This window comes from Parasteatoda tepidariorum, chromosome 7, assembly GCF_982258835.1.
Source record: "Parasteatoda tepidariorum strain Cologne lab strain chromosome 7, Ptep-v5.0, whole genome shotgun sequence".
NCBI lineage: Eukaryota > Metazoa > Arthropoda > Arachnida > Araneae > Theridiidae > Parasteatoda > Parasteatoda tepidariorum.
The window spans coordinates 88,457,693-88,475,898 of NC_141761.1; the positions used below are offsets into that span (position 1 = coordinate 88,457,693).

General features: G+C 27.7%; 1 protein-coding gene across 4 annotated transcripts in view; it reads right to left on the bottom strand.

Moving 5' to 3' along the window:
- Positions 1–7,152, bottom strand: part of LOC107447835 (band 3 anion transport protein) — a 108,577-nt gene extending 101,425 nt beyond the window's left edge. For 2 of the 4 annotated variants that reach the window (XM_043041229.3, XM_087168227.1), the window contains exon 1: positions 6,975–7,152. The gene's annotated coding sequence lies outside the window, so the exon portion shown is untranslated. The remainder of the gene's footprint in view (positions 1–6,974) is intronic. The other 2 variants (XM_087168229.1, XM_087168228.1) reach the window with 2 other exon arrangements.
- Between the last annotated feature and the right edge of the window lie 11,054 nt (positions 7,153–18,206).

The following is an 18,206-nucleotide window of genomic DNA, read 5'->3' on the forward strand; positions in this document are numbered from 1 at the left end:
ATGTTTTTAAGAACTGTTTGCCTGCGTATTCGTTACAAAATCCTCTCTCCCAGAGAACTCTTCCAGTTTTTCTTTATAATAAAAATTTTAAATTAAAAAATAAAAGTGTATTTCCATGAGCAATTATTTTTACACGAGTAAATATTATTATTTATTTATTTCACTCCATAGAAATCACCACAGTACATTAACAGACAAAATATGCAGAAATGCAATAAGAATGTTTTATAGGCTAGATAAGTTTTGCTTAAAATGTCCGTAATAAGTCAAACGATCATATTTAAAATATTCACATGGGAAAATAATTTTCTCAAATTTGCTAATAAATTATAACTAAAAAAACCAAAATAATCAAAAACTGCTTTAATACAAGAACTTAATGAATCTTCTCACAGATAGGATACAAAAGTAGCAATCAATCATAAAATAAGAATTTTGAAAACATCGAAATATTTTATACTGATGCTAAAAAGAGGGTTTTATTACCATTAATCATAACTTCTGGATACAATCCATTTAATATCAGAAAAGTGATACATTATTTTATTTATAGCGTACTGAATATCTTTGAACAATTTATTCCTTTCTTTTAAACTACTCATTCTTCGCATAAAATTCAGTAGGAATTTATTTCTTTTTATACTACTACTATGACGGACTCGTAAAAAAATGTATACATTTTGTTTCGTATATGTACCAGATTTGAGTATTTGATTCATGTCAGAATTTTTAAAAACATTTTTAAGAGACTTACTCAAGCATATATTTCAGTATCTTTTCATTAACGAAGCGTAATTGCCCACTTTGAAATTTTTTTATTAAAAATGTTCATTATTTTGAAAAAGAAATTCTAACTCTTAAAACTGAAATCAGTAAAAAAATATTTATCTACTTCATTTAAATTCATACAAACTCAAGTTCTTATTTTTTACTTTATAACCGTCGTTGAACAGCCGACCCAAATCTGGGTTTACGACTACTTACTCTGTAGCCTTGTAATTTTGAACCAATCCAGAAGACAAGAAAACTCTAGGATCAGTACCCTCAGAGGTATGATTTGTTATGGAAACATGGAGGACTCGACAAATTTAACGTGTATCAGTCACCATTTACTACACGGGGAGTCTTCGGTCGGAGGGGATCGAACCAACGACTTCTTTCCTACCAGGAAACTCAAGTTTGTTAGTTCAATAAATATTCAGATCTAACTTTTTTTTTAAAAGTTTTTCGAGAAATAACTAATTAACTTCTTTTAAATACAGCAGCACAGCCAAGGGAAGGGTCAGGAGTTAAAACATGCACCACTAATCATACATTATTAAAAATTATATCAGTAACAGATCGATCGCAACGAACGTTTGATTTCTAAGCAACTATTTCAAGGTTATACGAAACGCACTAAAGAAGCAATAATGTAAAATAAATACTATAAAAATAAAAGTATGATTTCTTTTCCTCTATCTTATCTCCTGAAATTATGATTCTTGGTTTCGCTCATTTTATCGATCATTTTAGAACAAACCCGCACAACAAACATTTAGGTTGTGGCTCGAGTAGACTGCATATAAATCTTATTATTTAATTATTTAGTATACTTTTAAATAAAAAAAAATTAGAATGAAGCGCTACTTATTAAATTCCTGAGTGATTATATAATTCAATTGTTGTTTTTTCTGGTATATTATTATACTGATACTATTAATCCCAACACTATTATTTTCTTGAATTTTTTTCGGTTTGGGGCAAATTTAGTTGTAATATGGCCCGCAACACAGTTAAAGTTGTGCAGGGGTGTGTGTAGGTGTGTTATAGTATCAGTCCATGAAATATTTTTATATTTATACATTTTTATTCATGCATGTTTCATTTTATACAGGCATTTTATATCTAATTAATCGGCATTGAACAGCCGATCTAATTCTAAGTTTGCGACTACAGGGTGCGTAGCCAAATTATTCAACAAAAAATAAGCACCTTTTAAGCACTCAAAAATATTTTTAAGCAGTTTAAAAGATATCATAATTAGGCAGGGTTGGAAAGTTTTAGACAATTGACGGTTTTATCATGTCAAAAAAAAAAAAAAAAACTTGGCATTTTTTTTTTTTTTTTTGACAATTGTCAAAAATCATGAAATTTTGAATCATGTAAAACGAATGGTGTTTTCATACACTACGGACTGACAATACGCCGAAATAGATTGGGGTTGAATTAATTGTGAAAACGTTGAATAGAACAATGTGAACTGTGTCTTTTTGCATAATTCGTAGCGAAAATCAGCATGGTATAGGAAAAATCTAATTTTAAAAAAGGGAAAATTAAGCACTTTTCAAAAACACCCAATGAAAAAAACACCTTTAAGGGCTTTTTAAAAAACGAAAATCGGAAATAAACACCTTAAAGCACTTTTTAAAAACGACTCTGGACTATCAATGTTCAACTCCGTAGCCTTGTAATTTTGAACCCAACCCAGAAGACAAATTAACTCATGGATCGTGCATTGGGACAAACGATTATTTTTTTTTTTAATTGAAGGAGAATTATTTGATGGTATAGATCCGCCTTTGCGTTACAAGGTGAGGAAACCACGAGACTACCTCACAGTTAGTCCGACAGCAAGGGGATTCTAACCCAACCAATATTTTACGCCAGCACTATGGTCGGTGACAGCCGGGAGCATAGTTTGTATTAACCAGCCACCGTTGGGATTCGAACCTGGATCACCTCATTAAGAGGAGACCGCTTTATTGCCTGAGCCAGCCCGGCACCAAAAACAAAATATTCAGTAATTTAAAACTACTGCTATACAGAGCGCAAAACAAATAAAGGAGCTGTGTTGATATTTTTTGATTTAATTATTCGATTTTCGCGCACTGAAGAGCAATGTTAAAAGAAAAGAAATCAATAAAAATCTGTAGATTTTCTTTTCAAATGTATGTCATTTCTTTTTTCATTTCGCTGGTCATTTAATTTTCATACTATATTTTATTTTCCTTTCTTAAGAGGACGCTATACCACAGGAAAAACTCTTCATGGCAATTATCTTTCACTTCCATAAGTAATTAAAAACTTAAGATTAGAAAAGGTGACTTCACAGCCATACCAAAAGTTAGCTATGAAGTTTCATACTAAAAAAAAAAAAAAAAAAAAGACTTCAATGCGAACAATTTATGAGAAATCACTAAGGACTACATTGTGAGAAAGTTCTCCACTAGTTTTCTCGCATTTTGATAATTTAAAACTTTTTTTCTTCAACATTTAAAATTTCATGGCTTACTCTAAGTATATCTGAATTCACTTATCCTTAAACTTTTAATTTTAGAAATGGAATTATGAAATAGAATTCGCGAAAATAGTTTCTCTCGCAGTGTAGCGTCCTTTTATTTGATTTGTGGAGAGGATAATTTAAATTACGAAATCGGAAACAAAAGTGTTTCAATGAACATACCTTTCTTTCGACAAATTTTTCCTTTTCTTTGTAATTTTAAAAGACAAAATTAACAATTTCTAAATTAAAAAATTTTTATTTTTAAATGTTTATCTTTTATTGGAAACAATTCGGACCGATTCTGCCGTCACTCAAAATTGCAAAGCTAAAAATGATGTTAAAAAAATTTATGTACCTAAATAAATTTCGCCCAATAAAAAATTCAAATTCATTCAATAAAAACTCAAAAAATAATATATAATCTTAATAAATTAAAATCAAATTATCATTGTACTTACATGTTTCACAATTGTGTGCAAATTTATTTTAATTGCTTCAATAAAAAAAATAAACCTGAAATAAATTACAAAAATTCGAATCTACTGAAAAATAGGTTTATTCAAGGAAGATACGTTCATATGTCTACTTTCGTAACTATAAACTCAAGGATATTCAAGGTTAAATGCGTAAAAATCCAATCACTACATCAAAATGTTAAAAGGCGTTCGATTTTTTTTTCTTTTTGTGCACTGAATAGTGATTCTATTGAAAATTTATGGAAATTATAATTACTTATCAACTTTAAAACTTCCCCCCAAAAAATTCTCCAGCTGTACCACAGCCTAAATAATATTTTCTTTATTTAAAAAATACAAAAGCCTTTTCACTTCATCTTTAATTTTTTATGACTTCATTATTCAATATTTAAGTAACATATATTATTTTATACAATTATGGAATGCTTCGAAATCCATAATCAATATAGAAGGAAAAAAGTACATACTATGAAATGGCTTGACACTTTCATATAAAATTTTATTATTGGTGCGTGTTTAAATATGAAACAATATGTAAAACCTGCATTTTTATACTTAAAATTTTTCCTTGCTCCGAAAAGGAAGGAAAAAAAAAAAGAAAATTATACCTTCATCAACAATTTTAAACTTAAAAATGCATAATAAAAATCTGCTGACTTGGTACGCTTAGTGATATTTTTTTCATAATTATAGCTAATTCGTAATTTTTATTAAGATTAAATTTATACAATGAATTCTACTTTACTATATTATGGGACAAGTTAAGTTTTTTTTCCCTCCCAAACATACAATACATCCTTTATAAATGAACCTACACCATTTTAATATTATTTTGATTAAATGTCTAATCTAATTAAATATACTTCATATCAGCTATTGAAACAAACTAGAAAATATATAGATTTTATTAACCAAATATACAGGATTTGAAGAAAATTGGTAGTAAAAAAGTTATTTAATATGGTAAAAAAAAAAAATTAAAACCATGGTGATAAGAAAAATGATATATAAAATGTTGTGTATCCTGAATAACCATCAAACAAAAATTTGAATATATATATATATTATTAGCAAATCATAATACAAATTAAGTGTTAAAAACACTAGTATAAAAAATAATACACCCTAAATATTGTTAAAATAAAGTTTTAAAGTTTATATGTTAAATAAAGTTAGTATGTCTACTAAGTTTTTGTCAAGTTAAAATTTACATGAAATTTTTATTAAGATTAATTTTACAATAAATTTTACTGCCATTTAACGAATGGGAAAGAAAGAGTAAAACAAAAATAAAACATACTCAACAATACTCAAAATAAAACATACTTCCTCAAAAATAAAACATACCCTATCCTACATGAATATACCTACATAATTTTAATTTTCTTAACTAGAAGCTTAATTTAGTTATATATATATAGATAGATATATAACAACAATTGTAAAGAGAAGCAATAAAACATGTTAATTCCAATCCAAACTATTTTAAAAACTAGAAAACATACAAATATTATAAATTGAATATAGAAGTATTTTATCAAATCATTCATAATAATAATGATAAAACTTTTGAACCAAGTAAAAGAAGAAGAAAAAAAGAGAAAGAAAATCTTGGTCCACAATAGTAAGAACCCTGGCACACAGCAGGAAAATTAATAAAAAACATTGTACCCTTAAATATTACCTAACACTCAATTTAAAAATTAGAAAAAGCAGCACAACATTTGCTTAACATACTTTAGAGTAAGTATTAAAAACATCTAATATAAAAAACAATTCTTTGTTTAATTAGCAGAATTTTTTTAAAAAAGATTTTCTTAATATCTTCAACTGTCAAACTGTCATATTATTTTAGAATACTTAAAGCAGCCTCATTCTTTATTTTTTTCAAGTATAATTAAAATACTTATTTTTTTAAAAAAAGAAAAAATTAACTGCTCTACAAATGATTTAATTGTAGAAATATACTAAGTATCATGTTGAAGATTACTATAAAAGATATTCACATTGTAAAGTTGTTTATTATTAAATAAACCAAATATATATATAGATATATATACATATACATGTCTCTATCTGTTCTTTCAGTCTTGATATTAAAACTACCAGAATATTTTTTGAAATGTTTAAGATAATATTTCATTCAACTTGTTAAGAAAAAACAATAGCCATTTGTTTTAAATTTTCTCAAAACACAACTATGAGTAACATCAATTGTAAACTATTAAAAAACTCAGCTTAAGTAACTTAACAAATTTAAAAAAAATCAGTAGGTACATATCGGAAGATCTAAAAAAAACATCTAATTTAGAGGAGTTATACATGTACAAACTGAATAACTTTCTTCTGTAAGTAATATATTTATGCAACAACCATACAAATTCAATAGCTTAAAGAGTAAAAGAAAAGATTTATTTCAGATTCATCAATTAAAAATGACTAAATATTCATTAATCACAGGTTTTATAAATATCTAATTTCAGAGGTGCTTACTTTTATTGTTTAAAAAACATATACTTACTATAACACAAATTAGAACAGGAGAGAATAAATTATTTAAAAGCAAAACAAATTATGTAAGTAATATATTTATGCTAAAATCAATAAATTCAATAGCTTATGTGAGAGAAAAAAAGATCTGTTTTAGTAACAATTAAAAATGACTAAGTAATTGATCACTGGTACTATAAATATCTAACTTTAGAGGAGTTTAATTTATAGTTAAAAAACATATACTTTGTGGTGAGAATATAAACTATTAAAAAGCAATGTAAAAAATTGCTGTTTTTGCTTTCATTTAATAAAAAAGGGTATGATTCTATTTAAAAAGTTTTTTTACATGGCAGAAAACATTAAAATTTGTTAATAAAAGAAGTGTCCACTCGTAAAGATATTTAATATAAATTACACGCTTTTTTTTTCATTTTGAAAGTTATAACAATTTTTAAATTATGAAATGCATTCATAAAAAGTACAATGGAAAATAAATTTTAATAACTAAAATAAAGCTATATATTTCACAACTCATTAATCATACAATTCCCATAAACAATCAAGGAAAGGAAAATACGAAACAATTCATTGATAAACAAACAAAAATGAATGTTGTTAAGGGTAAATGTAAGAGGAAACGTCAATGATAAATAATTTTAAAAAGAGAAACAAGAGAAAACGAAAATGCAACTTTAAATTATCTACAATGTTGAAAGATAAAAAAAGATAGAATTACTCACACTGGTTATGAAGATAAGATATCTTTGAGAGCAAGAAATAAATAACAGGAATCTTATTTACTCCAGTGACAGATTATCAACAATAGCACATGGTCACAACAACCGGTGTTAATCAATCCACAGGCGGTTTCTTTCTAGATTCTAGTCTACATGTTTTCATTCTGCCGGAAAGAGAATCAAGTTAATCCGACAACACACTTGTATAACAGGAAAAATAAACTTATAGATGGCGCTACCAACAAAAAGAACGCAGTTTTTTCTAACGTGACAAAGAACCAATCTGATCCGATTTCTCTGCATATGCGTTCAAAGAAGAAGTGAATTCTCGTACTGGCGATCGCGATGGCACAGAGCGGGACTCTCTATCTATGGCAACACTTCATATGCATTTACCATTAGTCTGTGGACAATCATAGTATAAGGAAGTATACGTTACTTTCTATCTTGATTTTCAAACAGATTAAAAACTTTTAAGTTTACAAACTATATGGAACTCAAAACTGCATCAAACATAGTTATTAAAGAAAGTATCGTGGAAATTTTATAAAATATTTTTGACAGTTAAATAGGAAAAATTTTGTGATCGGAGGGAAAATATGATAGTACATTGCCATGGATGGTTCACCACGTAAATCTACGCACAAATGGTGCCTAAAGGTAGAAATTCATCATAAGACTTCCGGGTTACTGTTACTTGGTTTTTTCGCCAAAAGCTTGAAAAGCGTGCCATTCAATATAATTATGCTTGTAGTGTTTCAATGTAACGCAGTCTTCATATTTAATTTTCAACGGAACAAACAGCAAATGAACTCGGCAGTGGCGTGCCAGCCGGGGGGGCAGAGGGGGCGATCGCCCCCTCTGAAATTTTAGTGAGGGGGCAAACAATGTGTTTCGCCCCTCCAGAAATTTAAACATTCGAAAAAATAAAATAAAGTAAAATTCCAATTAAAAAAAAAGTAAAAAACTAAAATTAAAAATAAAATAAAAAAAACTTTTTAATTGAACTTTGAAGCTATTTTCCAAGTAGAAAGCTTAATTTTCTTCTGAAATTAAAGTAAGAGGCTATAATAAATATAAAAGCAAGAACTAAAATTGGTAATTTTAGGAAAAAACACTCTTTTTTTTCAAAGCTATTTTTCAAACTTTATTTTCTTCTGAAATTTAATAAAAGGGCGAATAATGTATTTCGACCCTTCAGAAATTTAGACATTCACAAAAATAAGGTCAATTTAAATTTGTAGACTTATATTAAAAAAAAATTTTAAAAAACTTTTTTTTTTTCAACTTTGAAGTGATTTTCTAAGTAAAAAACTTTATTTACCTCTGAAATTTAATTGAAGGGTGAATAATGTGCTTCGCCCCTTCTGAAATTCAGCCATTCGTGCAAATAATATCAAGTTAAATTTATAACTTTAGAAAAAAAGAGCCATTCCTTTTTCTTCTTAAAAATCACTTTCGAAGTCAAAATCTTTATTTTACTGTGAATTTCAGTTGAGGGGGCGAATAATGTGCTTCGCCCCTTCTGAAATTTAGCCAGAATACAAAATTAGAAAATAAAGTGAAATTGGTAATTTCAGGAAAACAAAGAACTTTTTTTCAACTTTAAGATTTTTTTTTTTTTTTTAAGATTATTTTTTCAGAAATTTAATAGAGGGGGCGAATAATGTTCTTCTCCACTTCGGAAATTTAGCCATTCGTGAAAATAAAGTTAAGTTATGTTGGTAATTTTAGAAAAAAGAACTTTTTTCACATGTAAAGTTTTTTTTTTCTGAAAAAAAAAGCATTATATTTTCTGTTGTAAATTAGACATTCGTGAGATTGAAGTTAAGTTTAATTAGTAACTTTAGAAAAAAAAGCACCATTTTTTTTTCTACTTTAAAGCTAATTTCTTACTCAAAATTTTATTTTCCTCTTAAATTTAATAAAAGGGAGAACAATGCGTTTCGCCCCTTCTGAAATTTAGCCATTCGTGAAAATAATGTCAAGTTAAACTGATAACTTTAGAAAAAAAGAACCTTTCCTTTTTCTATTTGAAAATTATTTTCGAGATCAAAAACTTTATTTTACTGTGAATTTCAGTTGAGGGGGCGAATAATGTGCTTCGCCCCTTCTGAAATTTAGCCAGAATATAAAATTAGAAAATAAAATTAAATTAGTAATTTTAGGGGAAAAAAAGAACTTTTCTTCAACTTTAAAGTTTTTTTTTTTAAAAAAAGATTATTTTTTCTGAAATTTAATTGAGGAGGCGAATAGTGTGCTTAGCCTTTTCTGAAATTTTGACTTCCGTGAGATTGAACTCAAGTTAAATTGGTAACTTTAGAAAAAAAGCACTATTTTTTTCAACTTTAAGGCTATTTTCGAAATAATTTTTTTTTATTTTACTCTGAAATTTAATTGAAAGGCAAATGAATAATGCGCTTTGCCCCTTCTGAAATTTAGACATTCGTGAAAATAAAATTAAGTTAAATTGGCAATTTTAGGAAAAAAGAACCTTTCCTTTTTCTATTTGAAAATTATTTTCCAGATCAAAAACTTTCTTTTACTGTGAATTTCAGTTGAGGGGGCGAATAATGTGCTTCGCCCCTTCTGAAATTTAGCCAGAATATAAAATTAGAAAATAAAATTAAATTAGTAATTTTAGGGAAAAAAAAGAACTTCTCTTCAACTTTAAAGTTTTTTTTTTAAAAAAAGATTATTTTTTCTGAAATTTAATTGAGGAGGCGAATAGTGTGCTTAGCCTTTTCTGAAATTTTGACTTCCGTGAGATTGAACTCAAGTTAAATTGGTAACTTTAGAAAAAAAGCACTATTTTTTTCAACTTTAAGGCTATTTTCGAAATAATTTTTTTTTATTTTACTCTGAAATTTAATTGAAAGGCAAATGAATAATGCGCTTTGCCCCTTCTGAAATTTAGACATTCGTGAAAATAAAATTAAGTTAAATTGGCAATTTTAGGAAAAAAAATTGTCTTTCAAAATAGAAAACTTTGTTTTCTTTAGAGAAAGACTTTTTTTTTTTACATATGATAACTTTCTATATAATTGAACGAAAAATTTGAAAACAAAATACATCTCAAAAAACGCATTGCATAAAAAATATATCAAAGGTTTAGCAAATTAAAATAATTTCATCTCTTTTACCCTTCCCTGGAAAGAATGCATCCTTCACTGATAAAAATTGGCTTCAAAGCATCCTTTTACTTTCAACAATTTCCTTTCCCACATTGACATATAATTCTGGTGGCCAAGCCAGTATTCGACTCCTCAAAAACAGCCACCCCATGTTACACTATGGGAAAAAGTACTTTTGTTTCCTTTTTATGGCCCTTTACTCCTTTGACCCCTTTTTAAAAGGTCAGATATCCACTGAATCATATCTTTTTTGAATATCTCTTCATAAATCGTCTCAAACAAGCAATTATCTAGATTCTCTGAGAAAACAGATGTTTTAAGGGATCTAAACTAGGGAAGACCCTTGTTGACATTCTCTCTGGTCATTTTGCCATAAACGGTCATAAACGCACTCTGTCAAATTTTCTTTTTAGTTAATTTAATTACATTATTTAAGTTATCGATTTTAAATGAAAGCATATTTTTTTTATTTTGTTTAATTGCTTTAAATAATTTTTTTTTTTTTACATCAGTTTGATAAATTATTTGCAACAGTTATTTTTTTTTAAACATAAATCGTGCCATTCATCAATAATACCAATTCCTAATAAATCTTCTCGTCGCATAAATAAAACATAAAATAAATTTCGAAGGAGGTAAGCAAATGTTTTCATTTCATTAAATTATTTAATGCTTTAATAATTATGTATTTAAGTACTATTAGAATTTTTACCGTTTATTGTTTGTGTAAGTATTTTGTTATTAACTTCTATTACGAATTAACTTTTTTTTTAAGTTGTAAAATAATATCTTGAATTCTTTTTGCTTTTAAACAACTTTGTTTTTATTCAAAACTGAAATTCAACCTTTACTTTTTAAAAAATATCCCTGTCAATGAAATAATAATAAATAAAGTACGTTGAAATAAAAAAAATTGTTTTTGTATTTCCGATCATTCTTTCGACTTTTAGGAGGCTCATTTTAATATCGGTTCTTTAAGATCATCATTGTCTTTATTTTATTGAAATTAATTTCAAGTTTTTTGCTTTTATTGCACAAAAGTGATAAATATTGTAGTTTAATATACTTTAAATAAATAATAATGAACGAGAAACTGTTAATTCTAAAAACAGGAAAATAACACAATTGAGAATGCATTACATCAGCTCCGCAAGGTGTTTTTTTTCTTTCCAATTTTTTAAATTCACCATTTTATTTCTGTCTTATATTATAACCATTATATATGATTATGTATATTATATGATTACGTAGAGCAGAACTCGATCACCAAATCCGTTAAACATTTACTCTCTCTCTCTCTCTCTCATGTGAAATAAACCATTTTAAAAAACCTTTATTCCCCAACAAATTTGTATGATTAATGATAATTTTTATCTTAATACAAAAAAATGGACTACCATTTGCATTTTTAACGATAAAAATGTCAAAAAATTATTTTAAAAAATGCTTTATTAAAATTGTTTATAATATTTTATTATTTTCAGTAATAAAAACTTTAATTAAACAAAAAGCATATTTTTAAAAATGGGGCAATTTGTTTCCGTAACAATGAAGGGAAATTTTAGCGTAATTTTTTTTGCACTTATAATTTTATAGGAGGGTCAAATTGTGTTAATTAACATTATGAAAGCTTTTATCATTAATAATTTTTCTGAATTTAAAGTATTAATTTATAAAAATTTTAATGCTGAAACTATAAATACTGTTGACAGGCCGGGATAGCCTGGTTGGTAGAGCACTAGGCCTATGTCCAAAAGTTTCTTGGTTCGAACCCCGCCGGCCGAAGACTCCCCGTGTAGTAAATGGTGACTGATGCATGCAAATCTGTCGAGTCACAAAGCCCTCCATGTTCCTACAACAAATCATACCTCTGGGCTACCGATCCAGGTGTTTCCTTGTCTTCTGGATTGGTTCAAAATTACAAGGCTACGGAGTTGAACCTTAGCAGTCGTAAACCCAAAATTGGGTCGGCTGTTCAACGACGGATATAAAAATAAAATAAAATGCTGTTGATAAAGGATAAAAAATTAATCCGACCAACACTATTGTAATTTGTCATTTCTTAAAAATGTGAATATTTCTCTTTATCAATTGAGTATTTTTATATTCCGTTTTAAACATGGCAATTTAGATTTAAATCCAGATAAATTAAACTGGAACAAGATAAGAAAAACACTACACATAAAACTGCTTAAATTTTATTTATTTTTCCACATTTTCCATTTTATTTTATTTTTCTCTATAAAAATCTGAAGGAAATAAAATTCATTGTCAAGCCATTAAAAAGAGTTTTTTATTTAGGAAAAAAGTTGTATGACGTTTTTCTTTGGTAAGATATTTGCTTTGGAATTTCCAAAAAAAGAAAAATAATAATAATAATAATTACAAATCAATAGTTCCGTGTCATGATTGTTTAGTCATATATAATTGCATGACGTCGTGAATACATAATATTTATATGTTATTCTAATCAGAAGGTTTAATAGGCAGTATATTTAAAAATGAATATTTTTTATTATATATGTCCATATTCTTAGAACCCTGAACACGCTGAAGTAACGCAACTTTATTTTTACCTCGATGTTAAAGATATAACTGCTGAATATTTTTTTAATAGTGACCATTTAAAACGGGGGCATGTGTGATACATAGAACCCTAAAATTTCATCCAATTTCTGTAACACGAGTTGAAAATTTTCCATTTGAAACCAATAAGTGATTTCATTTTTTATAACAATATATTAACCAGATTCATGATAAATATAGGATAAGACCAGATTCAAAATCAATATAACAATACAGATATTTGCTAAAATTGTCTGAAAAATTAAGTTAAAAAATGATAAGTAGTAACTTTATGAATTAAATCAGGTCCAAATGTTTTTATTCTTTTCTAATTTTACTATATCATTTTATCTCATATGTCAGATGGTAACCATATTATATATAGACAGAGCTATACTTTCGTCAAAGTCTTAATTTTATATTAAATCCATTTTTTGATGTTATAAAACCGTCGAAATGCAGTTTTGAATGTCTGACCTGTTAATTCCATTTTACCTGACTTTTTGTATACCGGATAATAATAATAATTAAAATATTTTTGTTTTATTTGATGGTCTATATCCTTAATAGTCCTTTTAAATTTTTTTCTTTGATGAACATATCAATTGAACTTTTTTGGAGTTAAGATTTTTTTTTTTTTTTATCATCAGTTTTCAAATGCATCATATCCAATTTTAAAAGTTCTATAATTAATTTTTCGTTTAGTTTACGTGAATTAATAAAACTATAATATTTAGTCCAATTAAAAATTAATTTCAGTAAATTTTTAGAATTTTAAAATTTATGTAAAGAAAAAAAACATGTTATTTCTTAAAAAGTAATTTCGGAAAGCTAAAAATAAGCCAAAATGAATATAGAAGTATGCATCAAAGAAAAAAATTTTTAAATTTATTTTGTGATTTCGACAGGAAGAGAAAAAAGAAGTTCTTGTTTAAAGTATAAATCAGGAGCCATCCTCGATTTTATAGTTAATACATTCTGTGTAAATTTCTCTTCTGATAAGTAATTTTCCGGATCTCTTAAAATGGAAAATCCTCTCCTTGAATTCCAATTGTTCATGCGATTTCCTGACAATTTTGAGGAATCTCAACTAAAATTATTAATTGTAACAATAGTTCATTTCGAAGAAGCAAACAAAAATTCTTAGTTGACATTAACACCCAATTCTTGAAGAAAAAAAAGAAGTTTAAAACATTGTTCAATTTTATAAAAAATTATTATAATAATTGAATATCAATTTAGTAGTAATTTACATTTAGCTTTTCTTTTGCATCACATTTTTTACTATAAAAGTGATAAAGGTAGCTATTGCCTTTTCACATTCTAATTGGTCAGTTAAATGCGAAAATTTACGGAACATGTACAGAAACGGGTACATCGTGCCAAGCACAAATTATTATTTGGTTCAAACATAAACGTTATTTCGTTGTTAAAGAGGTTTAGCACTTTCGCGTAAAATCACGCATACTCACACACTTTTAATTTGTGATCCTGTGCAGTGCAGGTACTTTAATTAATCACCATTTGTATTATGTATGCGTAAACGTGTAAGAGGCTAAAGCTTTCTATTTTGTAGCAATATCAAACAATGTATTGAGCGCAAATAAATAAACGAAGCGAACACTTTTATATCAAACAATTGGATTTTTGCAGGACTCAATTCGAATGGATCAAGAGCCTAACTTTAAGTAAGCGAAATAATTAGTGTAGTGTAAGCACGGAGTATATAAGTGATACACTTATATATTCTTTGGTGTAAGAGTAGACGATATTAAGAGTCAAAAAACTTCCCCCGCAAAAACGTACTTGCTTCGAATAAACATTTTTCTTTCAACGTATGCAGATTCTGACCCTTAAAATAATGGTATAGCCGTAATCTGGAGAAAAAAAAATGGTCCCAACAATTTTGCCTGAGCAGTTAGAGCCTTCTCATGTTTGCGATTTGCATTTTTTAGTTTACACAGGACTGACGATTCTAAGGTTATTCAGTAATGATCAGTAATCTTTTAATTTTTTTTTTGTGCGTCAGATAGTTTAATGCATTTTTTGTCGGTATACCTGGCTTAATAATTACGATTTTTGTCTGACTTGATTTACTTTCTATATTTAGTCAAGCAATATTGAAATGCATTTTCCTCACATTTTAATTTTCAAACTTCGTAGTTTATTATTATTATTTATTTATTTTGCTAGTTATTTTTTCCTTCTGATTTTAATTTTCTCTATAATAATTTTTATTCTTCAGTCCTTGTTATTTTTCAAACATTTTTAAGCTAAATGGGACTTTTTGTTTATTTTTGTGATTAATTTTGTAACCCGTAACTCTTAATTCTTATTAATAAAATAATAAGTCTTACTAAAAACCATGTAATAATTTTTAAAAGTGCAACACATTTTTCAGATTTCGATTTTGTTTAATTGTAAATATTTTTTTTTTTCGATTTCATTTTTATCGGATTTTAGCTTTTACGTTGTTTGTGTTAATGATATTTTTGTTAATTGCTTTCTCCATATTTTGTTAGAATAATTTAAAATCCTTAAATATATTTCATTCAATTCATACTTGAAATTTTTTAAATATTTTAAAAGTATGTAACAGAATTTCCCAATATCATTTGGTTTTTCAAAAGATTTTTTTAAAATTTTCATTAATCTTTTTCCCTATCCAGCTATCCAATTTTGTTTCGAATAGCAACAATTCCAAAAATAATATTACATTGTTAAGTTAAAAAAAAAAATTAAATTTTTTTTTAAACCTCTAATATACAATAAAAGTTTGGTTATAATTTTAAAATTAACGACGTGTTTAGATTATACTTCTGTAAATAAGAAACTTATTTAAATATGGCATCCTAGAAGTTATATATTTATATTTTACTCTGACCAGAGAAATCAGATGACTTGTTAAAATTAAAAGTCATTTTTAAATGAAAATTAATTCCTTCATTTGTTTTGATTTTTTCATTCCTTGTCCTTTATCATGAAAACTTAATTAGCATGATAAAGTTTTACCCTTTTTTTAACCTTGTATAATTCTATGTTGTATAATTGTAGGTTTGCATGTGCACTTTAGGCATAATTTTTACCTTGGAATAAACCAGAAAAATCAGAAGACTTGTTAAAATTCATTTTAAAATAAGATTCAGTTTGAGAAATCAATATCTTTTACGACCTTCATTTATTTTAATTTTTTATACCTTGTGCTTTATCATTAAAATTAAATTAATATGATAAAGTTAATTCTCCTTTTTTGTATTCTGCAAATTTATATTCATGATTAAATTCAAATCTATATCAGAATCGAAATGTAAATCACAAATTATTCTTGATTCAATATGTTTTTGAGGAGCGAAAAAACATTTTATGTCATTATGATTAAAGTGTATCTATAAAATGTATTGCTCAGCATTAACAAATTTAAAGGAGTAATAATTACAAAATTTATTAACTGACTCCTCGTGTAGTAAATGGTGACTGATGCACGTTAAATTTGTCGAGTCACAAAGTCCTCAATGTTCCCCATGACAAATCAATACCTCTGGGTGTACTGATCCAGGAGTTTCCTTGTCTTCTGGATTAGTTAAAAATTACAAGGCTACGGAGGTGAACATTAGTAGTCTTGAACCCAAAAATTGGTTCGGCTGCTCAACGACAGACATAAAAAAATAATTAATTAATAATTTTTAATCTTCATGCACTTTTTTTCTTTTTAATTTGTTTCCGATTGATTAATCATTTTTTGTTAACTAATTTGTTGGTGTGAATGTTATAGTTAAGTCATAGTCGTTATAAACAACGGGAATAATTTATGCAACTATTACAAGTATGTGATTAAATTTTTCGGATTTAAAATAATAACCATTTTTAATTACAATATTAAAATAATACAACTAATTTTAAAATATTAAATCGGGCAAAGTTTGTGACTTAGCATTGGCTCGCCCCCCCAATCAAAAAAAAGTTGGCACGCCACTGGAACTCGGGAGACTCCACAAGCTTGCAATGGAGCTACCCAAAAAAATAACAAAGGATGCTGTTTTGCACAAAAGTTCCCAAATAAGGGATAAGACTCAAAACATGGCAAACCTTAAACTTTATTTATGTTGTGATATTAATTTTCTTAAATTTGCTTTAGACTCACGACCAAATAGAATTTATAAATTACGGAAAACTCTCATGAATGATAAAATTGTGAGTAAATTTAAATTCAAATCATAATAATAAAACTTCCTAGAATATTAAGCCTGTTCACAAATCCTCTCATAAGCATAACATAAGCGTAGGGATGCACCAGAAACTCGCTTTTTTGGCAGTCTTGATGCCGTGTAACATCATACATTAGTGTTAGCATGTTATTCAAGCAGCGAGATTAAGTCCATTATGCAAATTATCATCTAGCTTTAAATTGTGAAGTTGGTACATTGTTGGCAATTCCTTACTTTGTCCAATTCTAACTCTGAAGCAAGATTTGAATTTTTGTAAAAATCAACCAGTTGTAGTTGTAGTTAATTTACGTCGCACTAGAGCTGCACAATGGGCTATTGGCGACGGTCTGGGAAACATCATGATCCGAAGACATGCCATCACAATTTTGATCCTCTGCAGAGGGGATGGCACCCCCGCTTCGGTAGCCCGACGACCTGTACGCGAAGTCAAGCACGTAAAAATCAAGAGTGGCGCTAGACTTAGCCCGACAGGGGGTCAGCAATGCCCCGACAGGGGGGCTAAGATAATTTTGAAAATAAGCAATAATTTTTAATATACGAAAAATAATTAATATGACATAGACATATTTGTTCTGATAAAAAAATTATCATGATTCAAATATTAACAAAGAAAAAATATAAAAGTGATATCTGAATAAATAAACAATATATGCACATCCATCATAAGATTCTACAGTGTTCTCAATTAAATATTCTACTCAAACAATGCAACTCAAACAATAAAAAATTTATGCACAACTAGAAAAAATTCCAAAAATTCGAGCTTACTACTACTAATGTTTAATTCCGTAGCCTTGTAATTTTGAACCTAATCCAGCAGACAAGAGAACTCCAGGATCAAGTAGTGGAAGAAATTTTTGCATTCGTGGAGGACGTTTTGATAGCCCGCATTTGAGTTACATGGAGAGGAAAACCACGAAATCCTCCTACGGTTAGTCTGATACCAAGAAATGATCCGCTTACCACTGAGGATATTTCACGTCAGCACTGTGGTCGGTAAAAGCCGGGTGTGGAATTCATATCACTCAGCCATCACTGGGATTCGAACTCGGTGCACCTCATTCGGAGGAGAATGCTCTATCCCTTGAGTCCAACTTTATTGAGTAATAACTCTGCGGCAGGTACCAATTTTCCAATTTTATTGATTGGTACCAATTTTATTGATTTACTTAAATTTAATCACCTTCAAAATGTAAATGGTAATTCAATCGTAATTTTTGTAGAAAAAAAGGGAAATAAACCGTTTTTCCTCTAAACCTGCAATGAATGCAGAAGCAACCACGAGGGTTAGTGAGCAAAATGAACAGGTA